The sequence below is a fragment of the Mandrillus leucophaeus genome, unplaced genomic scaffold, assembly GCF_000951045.1.
Source record: "Mandrillus leucophaeus isolate KB7577 unplaced genomic scaffold, Mleu.le_1.0 Scaffold23, whole genome shotgun sequence".
Lineage (NCBI taxonomy): Eukaryota > Metazoa > Chordata > Mammalia > Primates > Cercopithecidae > Mandrillus > Mandrillus leucophaeus.
Window position 1 is genome coordinate 2,050,547 of NW_012102365.1, and position 9,818 is coordinate 2,060,364.

The 9,818-nt window shown below is 43.6% G+C and overlaps 1 protein-coding gene and 1 pseudogene across 3 annotated transcripts in view; one reads left to right on the plus strand and one right to left on the minus strand.

Moving 5' to 3' along the window:
• The window catches only part of WASF2 (WAS protein family, member 2), a 97,825-nt gene that overhangs the window by 73,215 nt on the left and 14,792 nt on the right, over window positions 1-9,818 (minus strand). The window lies entirely within an intron of this gene.
• LOC105540968 overlaps window positions 6,203-9,818 on the plus strand; it is an 18,487-nt pseudogene continuing 14,871 nt past the window's right edge.

Consider the following 9,818-nt stretch of genomic DNA (forward strand, 5'->3'; position numbering starts at 1 on the left):
CTTGAGCCCAGAAATTCAAGGCTGCAGTGAGCCATGATGGCACCACTGCATTCCAGCCTGGGAGATACAGCAAGACCTTGTCTCAAAAAAAAAAAAAAAAAGGGAAACAAACAACAACAAAAAAATTGTGCTTTACAGGGCATGATCATGAAAAGTAAAAAGACAACCCACAGAATGGGAGAAAATCTTTGTAAATCATGTATCTGATAAAGAACCTGTATCCAGAATAAAGAATTATTAAAATACAATAAAAGGACAAATAACCCAATTTTAAAAGAAGCAACAGATTTAAAGAGACATACAAATAGCCAATAAATGGCCAAGAGCGGTGGCTCATGCCTGTTATCCCAGCACTTTGGGAGGCCAAGGCGGGCGGATCACAAGGTCAGGAGATGAAGACCATCCTGGCTAACATAGTGAAACCCCGTCTCTACTAAAAATACAAAAAATTAGCCGGACGTGGTGGTGGGCACCTGTAGTCCCAGTTACTCGGGAGGCTGAGGCAGCAGAATCGCTTGAACCCAGGAGGCGGTGGTTGCAGTGGGCCGAAACTGCGCCACTGCACTCCAGCCTGGGCGACAGAGCCAGACCCCATGGCCCAAAAAAAAAAAAAAAAAAGGTACATTGTTAATCATTGAAAAGATTGTAATAGGGGAGGAAAGAGGGGTATTGGAAGAAACAACACAGTAAGTCCTCACTTAACTCATCAACAGATTCTTGGATATCACCATTTTAAGCAACACAATGTATAACAAAACCAATTTAACCATAGTCTAATGTAAAGTTAAGTTCCTATAGCATATTTCTGGTCACAAAAAACATCACCAAACTTTTAAAGACCAAAACACTTCTAATATTAAACACTGAAACAAATGTGAGCTATACAAACATTTAAGAAAGATTAATAAAAACAAGAAAGATAAGTATTTACCTAATTATTCCAGTTCAGGGTCCTGGGTGGCCAGAGCCTGTCCCAGCAGCCCAGGGAGCAAGGTAGGAACCAACTCTGGACAGGATGCCATCCCATCAGTTACACACACACCCACACTCACTCAGACTGGGACCATGTAGAGACACCAATTCATTAAACACGCACAATTTTGTGATGCAGGAGGAAACCAGAGTACCTGGAGGAAACCAAAAAACTGGAGAAAGTCCACACAGATGTGGGGAGAATGTGCAAACTACACAGACAGTAGCCCTAGCCAGAAATACATTTTTTTTTCTCATCAACATTATAACGCAATGAAGTTGAACAAAATAATGTTATTCAAAGACCTGTTGTAATGGCCGTGAGTTGATACTTGAGGCTAGGAGATAGATACACAGGAGTCCATTACATCATTCTCTTTACTTTTATATATGCTTGATATTTTTCATTAAAAAGTTTTTTTTTTTAAATCTTCAAGCACTTCAATTTAAAAACAAAACACTTCTTCCAAACTTCCCATTTTACTTAAAAATAAAACACACCCAGGCAAAGTGGCTCACCCGCCTGTAATCTCAGCACTCTGGGAGGCTGAAGCTGAGGATCACTTGAGCCCAGGAGTTCAAGAATAGCCTAGGCAACATAGTGAGACTCCATCTCCATAAAAAATAAAACAATTAGCCTGGCATGGTGGCCTGCATCTGTAGTCCCAAGTACCCACGGGGATGAGGTGGGAGGATCATTTGAGCCACAGATTACTGCACTCCAGCCTAGGTGACAGAGTGGGAGCTTGTCTCCAAAACAAAACAAAACAAAATACACACAAAACTCCTGGCCAGATGTGGTGGCTCACATCTGAAAGCCTACCACTTTAGGAGGCTGAGGCAGGAGGATTGCTTGAGGCCAGGGGTTTGAGACCAGCCTGGGCAACATAGTGACAGCCAATCTCTAAACACAAAATTGAAAAATTAGGCAGGTGTGGTGTAGTCCCAGCTACTCAGGAGGCTGAGGCAGGAGGATCACTTCAGTCCCAGGAGTTCAAAGCTGCAGCGAGCCATGACTGTGCCACTAGCCTTGGCAACAGAGCAAGACCTTGTCTCAAAAAATAAACAGAACCCCTTAACAGTCCTAAAAAGCTTTGAAATATCTGGCTCCTACCCTTCTCCAATCACATATTTTGTTACCATCATTCACTAATATATAGCCATGGTAGGCTTCCATCACTCTCAGAATACACTAAGGATTTTCCTGATTCAGGGCCTCTGCCGTTACCAGTTCCTTCTCCCTGGAACTCTCTTCCCTCATTTCTTTATTGGATGGTTCATTTTCATTCTTTACTTTCAGTATATCACTTTCTCAGAGAAGTCTTTCCTGACCATCCTTATCTAAGTTCCTCTATTACTCTCTATTATAGCACTCTATTTTATTTTCTAACATACATCACAATCTTTAACATTTTATGCTTTTTTTTTTTTTTTTTTGAGACAGTGTCGCTCTGTTGCCCAAGCTGGAGTGCAGTGGCGTAATCTTGGCTCACTGCAACCTCTGCCTCCTGGGTTCAAGTGATCCTCCCACCTCAGCCTCCCGAGTAGCTAGTACTACAGGTGCACACCACCACATCCAGCTAATTTTTATATTTTTTGTAGAGATGGGGTTTCACCATGTTACCCAGGCTGGTCTCAAACTCCTGGGCTCAAGTGGTCTGCCTACATTGGCCTCCCAAAATACTTGGCCTCATGCCTCCCCAAGTGGGCATGAGCCACTACAGCCAGTCTTATTTATGTCTTTACTGTCTATCCAAGGCTTCCCAAACTGCATGAGGACATGGACCTTGTTTCTTTCAAGATCACTGAGTTGCATCCTTAGTAGTACATGACACACAGTGGCACTTAATAAATCTGTTGAATGTTAAACTAATAACCCAATACTAGGCATTAGCCTATTGCTGAATGTTTAATATAGCAAAGGCTTGCAGAAAACCTACTGTTTACGAGGCCTCAGGTAACACATACACACATTTGATGAGAAGATACATGGTATATTAGGCCATTCTTGCATTGCTATAAAGAAATATCTGAGACTGGGTACTTTATAGGAAAAGAGGTTTCACTGGCTCACAGTTCTGCAGGCTGTACAGGAAACAGTGCCAGCATGTGCTTCTGGGGAGGCTTCAGGAAGCTTTTACTCATGGTGGAAGGAAAAGTGCATGTAGGCACTTCACATGTGAACTCAGAGTGAGAGCTCACTTATCACCAAGGGGATGGCCCAAGCCATTCACGAGGGACCTGCTCTCATGACCCAAACACCTCCTACCAGGCCCCATCTCCAACACCGGGAATTACATTTCAACATGGGATTTAGAGAGGATACATATTCAAACTACATCACATGGTGTAATGAGAATTAAGTGGACAAAACTAAAATACAAAAAACAAAAAAAGCAAATAAGTAGACTATTTTTCCCCCAGATAATTCATTTAAAAACAGAAATAAGAGAGTTGTGACACAGTCCCTTCTCTAAAGATGTATAAATAAAGAGTCCCCTAGGGATCAAGGCTGAAATCTACCACAATTAACATTTTTAGAAATTATCTAGAAAAAACAATAGTGAAATCTTCCCAGTTTGCAGATGACTCTACAGCAACACATGGAAGTACAATGGTGCAAGGCTCTATGTGTTCAGGAATGTGAAAAACAGCTTCCATGTAGACAAAAATAAGGTAATTCAGTGACAGAAAAATAGCTCAAACTGTATCAGATGATGAGCTCTAAAGCTACCTGTTTTAACATAGGAAAGGGGTTTCAAAGTCCCTAGACTGTACCCTGAATACAGCTACAAAAAGGCAACAAAATAGTGGCTGTCATTATGAAAGCTTTGGAAACACAGAACATATTATCCTATCCTTGTACAAACCAAAGTGTACCTGTACCTTGAGTAGAATGTATAGTTGTAGTCATCATAGCACAAAAAAGGTAAAATAGAGAAGGCCTAGAAAGATATCGCAAAAGACCAAAGGAACCAGAGGGGCTTCCATATGAGCACAGATTTTTTTAAATGTCTTTTTAAGGCCAGGCACAGTGGCTCACGCCTGTAATCTCAGCACTTTGGGAGGCTGAAGCGGGCGGATCACCTGAGGTCAGCAGTTCGAGACCAGCCTGACCAATATGATGAAAACTCGTCTCTATTAAAAATACAAAAACTAGCCAGACGTGGTAGCATGCACCTGTAATCTCAGCCAGTCAGGAGGCTGAGACTGGAGAATTGCTTGAACCCAGGAGGCAGAGGATACAGTGAGCTGAGATCGCGCCATTGCACTCCAGCCTGGGCAACAAGAGCAAAACTCTGTCTTGGGGGAAAAAAATGTCTTTTTAAAAATATGGTAAATTAGATACTTTAACAAGAAACAAAGTGGTAGATAGAGACTTCTGTAATACATCTTAGAAATTATGAAGCAGGGCCGGGCGCGGTGGCTCACGCCTGTAATCCCAGCACTTTGGGAGGCCGAGGCGGGCGGATCACAAGGTCAGGAGATCGAGACCATGGTGAAACCCCGTCTCTACTAAAAATACAAAAAATGAGCCGGGCGCAGTGGCGGGCGCCTGTAGTTCCAGCTACTCGGGAGGCTGAGGCAGGAGAATGGCGTGAACCCAGGAGGCGGAGCTTGCAGTGAGCCAGGATCACGCCACTGCACTCCAGCTTGGGCGACAGAGCGAGACTCCGTCTCAAAAAAAAAAAAAAAAAAAAGAAATTATGAAGCAGTCGGGTGCGGTGGCTCACACCTGTAATCCCAGCACTTCGGGAGGCCGAGACGGGCGGATCACAAGCTCAGGAGATCGAGACCATCCTGGCTAACACGGTGAAATCCTGTCTCTACTAAAAAATACAAAAAACTAGCCGGGCGAGGTGGCTGGCGCCTGTAGTCCCAGCTACTCAGGAGGCTGAGGCAGGAGAATGGTGTGAACCCGGGAAGCGGAGCTTGCAGTGAGCTGAGATCCGGCCACTGTACTCCAGCCTGGGCGACAGAGCAAGACTCCGTCTTTTAAAAAAAAAAAAAGAAAGAAATTATGAAGCAGTTAGAAATCTAAAGAAACAGCCATGTGCAACAAAAGGCACATGCTACCTGGGAAGCTGAGGAAGGAGGTTTACTTGAGCCTAGAAGTTTGTGTCCAGCCTGGGCAACACAATGAAGCCCTGTTTCTTAAAAAAAAAAAAAAAAGAGAGAGAGAGAGAGAAAGGAGGAGGAAGGAGGAAGAAGGAAGAATGAGGAGGAGGAGGAGGAGGAAGGAAAGAAAGAAAAAGAAAGAAGTATATTTATTTATTTTTTTAATTACAGACAGGGCCTTGCTATGTTGCCCAGGATGGTCTCAAACTCCTGAGGTAAAGTAATCCTCCTGCCTTGGTCTCCCAAAGTGCTGGGATTACAGGCGTGAGCTACCACGCCTGGCCAAGAAATACATTTAAAAAGAATTTCTTAAGCCCAGGTTTTAAAATCAGAGAAATGGGGATTCTGAATTCTAGTCCCAGTAGGCTTAGCTATGTGACCACAGGCAGTTACTTAATTTTGTTGTGCCTCTTTTACCAGTAAGTAACAACTAATTTGAAGGATTGCTGTGAAGATGAAGATGTGCACATTGCCTGGCACAGAGTATATATTCACTATATAGTAGCTATTGCTTGTATCAGAACCCATAAAAAATAATGGTTTACTACCCAATCTAGTATATATAAGAAATAGTATAGGCCAGACACGGTGGCTTATGCCTATAATCCTAGCACTTTGGGAGGCCAACGCAAGCAGATCACCTGAGGTCAGGAGTTCGAGACCAGCCTGGCAAACATGGTGAAACCCTGTCTCTACTAAAAATACAAAAAATAGCCAGGTGTGGTGGTGCATGCCTATAATTCCAGCTACTTGGGAGGCTGAGGCAGAAGAATTGCTTGAACCAGGGAGGCAGAGGTTGCAGTGAGCCCAGATTGTGCCACTGTACTCCAGCCTGGGTAACAAAGTGAGACTCCGTCTCAAAAAAAAAAAAGAAAAAAGAAAAAAAACAAGAAGTACAGTACAGCATAGCACTCATTACTCAGGTGGGGAGTACAGAATGTAAGAAAAAAAAATTCAAAAATAGCATAAATTCATAGGTGACATTCCCATAAGAGAAATTGTCAATTTGGGGCAACACAGGCCTGAATTTTGAAGTTGAACATTTTCATGCCTTCCCTTCAAACAACCCTTTGGAAGATTTTAAGAAGTAGAATTCTGCCTTTTAACCAAGATGGCACCAAAGGGGAAGAAGGAAGCTCCTGCCCCTTCCAAAGCCAAAGCCAAAGCAGTCTTTGAAGGCCAAGAAGGCGATGCTAAAAGGCATCCACAGCCACACACAAGAAAACAAGATCCACACGTTACCTACCTTTTGGTGGCCCAAGACACTGCAGCTCCAGAGAGAGCCCAAATATCCTCAGAAGAGCACCCCCAGGGGAAACAAACTTGAACCCTATGCCATCATCTCACCACTGAGTCTGCCATGAAGAAGACAGACAACACACTTACTTTCATTGTAGATGTCAAGACCAACAAACACCAGATCAAACAGGCTGTGAAGAAGCTCTACAACACTGAAGTGGTCAAAGTCAACACCCTGATCAGAATGGAAGACAGCATGTTGCCAGCAAAATTGGAATCATCCAACTTGAGTTCAGCTGGTTAACCATGAATACACAAAGGCTGGGTGTGGTGGCTCATGTCTATATTCCCAGCACTTTGGGAGGCCAAGGTGGGAGGACTGCTTGAGCCCAGGAGTTCAAGACAAGCCTGGGCAACATAGGGAGATGCTGTTTCTACAAATAATATAAAAATTAGCCAGATATGGCCAGGCGCAGTGGCCCATACCTGTAATCTCAGCACTTTGGGAGGCCGGATCACCTGAGATCAGGAGTTCAAGACCAGCCTGGCCAACGTGGTGAAGCCTCGTCTCTGCTAAAAATACAAAAAATTACCTGGGCTTGATGGCGCACACCTGTAGTCCCAGTTACTCAGGAGGCTGAGGCAGGAGAATCGCTTGAACCTGAGAGGCGGGGGTTGTAAAGAGTCAAGATTGCACCATTGCACTGCAGTCTGGGCAACAAGAGCAAAACTCTATCTCAAAAAAAAAAAAATTAGCCAGGTACAATAGCAGGCACCTGTGGTCTCAGCTATTCAGGAGGCCAAGGCAGGAGGATCACCTCAGTCCAGGAATTCGAGGCTGCAGTGAGCTATGATCATGCCACTGTACTAGAGCCTGGGTGACAGAGCAAGACTCTGTTTCAAAAAAAAAAAAAAAAGGTAGAATTCTGGATTAGGTAGATGATGTTCTAACCAAATATGCCATTTCTTAATTATAACAACTGTTAACACTTATTGAGCACTGGACTAAGTAATATCACATAATAGTTCCAACACACCTCTGATATATGCTCTATATTTTACAATATGAGATAGGTCTCCATTTTACAGATGAGATCTCTGAAGCTACGAGAGGCTGTACGTATCATTTACCTAAGGCTACAGAGCTAGTGTTAAGTGGAGAAGCCCACAACTGAACCCAGATGGTCTGACTCCAGAATCTATACTCTTAACCATGGAACAATACTGTCTCCTATTCTACAAGAAATGTTGAGTGGTGGGTATGCAAGAATGAGGTACGTGATAAAAGAGTGTACACTAAATGGTTTTGGTTTTTGTGTTTTTTTTGAGACAGAGTCTCACTCTGTCACCCAGGCTGGAGTGCAGTAGCATGATCTCAGCGCACTGCAACCTCTGCCTCCCAGGTTCAAACTCAAGCGATTCTCGTGCCTCAGCCTTCTGAGTAGCCACACCACCATACACGGCTAATTTTTGTATTTTTTCATAACAGATGGGGTTTCACCATGTTGGTCAGGCTGGTCTCAAATTCTTGGCCTCAAGCAATCTGCCCTCCTTGGCCTCCCAAAGTGCTGGGATTACAGGCATGAGCCACCACACCCAGCCAAAGGAGTGTACAGTAAATGTTAAAAAAAAGTGCCCAATTGCCGGGCACGGTGGCTCACACCTCCAATCCCAGCACTTTGGGAGGCCGAGGCGGGTGAATCACCTGAGGTCAGGAGTTCGAGACCAGCCCGGCCAACATGGCGAAACCCCGTCTCTACTAAAAATACAAAAATTACCCGGGCATGATGGCGGGTGCCTTTAATCCCAGCTACTTAGGAGGCTGAAGCAGGAGAATCACTTGAACCCAGGAGGCGGAGGTTGCAGTGAGCAGAGGATCATGCCACTGCACTCCAGCCTGGGTGATAGACAAGACTCTGTCTCAAAAAAAAAAAAAAGAAGTGCCCCATTAGGCCAAGCCAGCCATGGTACCAGCAGCTAGTCAGATTTAGGGTGGCCCAAAGTATGAACACTGAAATAACATGAACTGATTAATGAGGAGATGACAAACCTAACAAAAAGAGAAACCTAAAAATCCCTAACTATGTTCTCAGCTATAGTAAACAAAGTTCTGGGAGAGAGGAAAATGTATCAAAATGCTAACTGGTAGGATAATGACTGATACCTATTTTCTGCTTGATATTATCTTTTTTTTAAATTTATTTATTTTTTTTTTTACAAAGAACACTCATTATTTTCATAATTGGGAAAAGGCAGAAACAAAAATAAATCTCAGGAAACTTTCACTCTTTATTCACTTCTGATTATATAATCTGTGGCAATGACTGGGCATGGTGGCTCATGCCTGTAATCCCAGCACTTTGGGAGGCTGAGGCTGGCAGATCACATGAGGCCAGAAATCTGACACCAGCCTGGCCAACATGGCGAAATCCCATCTCTACTAAAAATATAAAAATTAGCTGGGCGTGGTGACACATGCTTTTAGTCCCAGCTACTCGAGGGGCTGAGGCAGGAGAATCACTTGAACCAGGGAGGTAGAAGTTGCAGTGAGCAGAGATCATGCCACTGCACTCCAGCCTGGGTGACAGAGCGAGACTTCGTCTCAAAAAATAAAAAATAATCTGTTGCGATGAGCAAGTATTACTTTTGTAACTTTAAAGAGATTTTTTAAATAAATAAATCCAGGATATCAGAAATGGGAGGCAGGCCAGGCATGGTGGCTGCCCTGTACACGCCTGTAATCCCAGCACTTTGGGAGGCTGAGGCAGGTAGATCACTTGAAACCAGGAGTTCAAGACCAACCTGGCCAACATGGTGAAATCCCGTCTCTACTAAAAAGAGACTTGGAAGGCTGAGGCAGAAGAACTGCTTGAATCCGGGAGGTGGATGTTGCAGCGAGCAGAGATCCTGAAACTGCACTCCAGCCTGGGGGACAGAGGGAAGACTCTGCCTCCAAAAAAAAATTCAAAAAGAAAGAAAGAAGTGGAAAATAAATTTCATGCAAATACCAAAGCAAAAAAAAAAAAAAAAAAGGGATATGATGTAAGAATAAGCAAATTAGTAGCTGCGGTTTGTTGGAAACAACTCTAGACACGCATCAAAGGAGTTGGGTTCATATACCCATCAACATGGACAAATGTGAAAAACTTTATGTTGAACAGAAAAAGTCAGACACAAAAGTGTGCATACTGTATGATTCAAGAACAGGTAAATTTAATATGTGGGGACAGAAATCAGAACATTGGTTGCCTATAAAATGGTGAAGATTGACTGGAAGGGGAACTGGAAGGAGGGAACTTTGGAGGGTTATAAAAATGTTGTATTTCTTTTTTTGAGATGGAGTTTCGCTCTTGTTGCCCAGACTGGAGTGCAATGGCCTGATCTCGGCTCACTGCAAACTCTGCCTCCCTGGTTCAAGCGAGTCTCCTGCCTCAGCCTCCTGAATAGCTGGGATTACAGGCATCTGCCACCACACCCAGATAATTTTT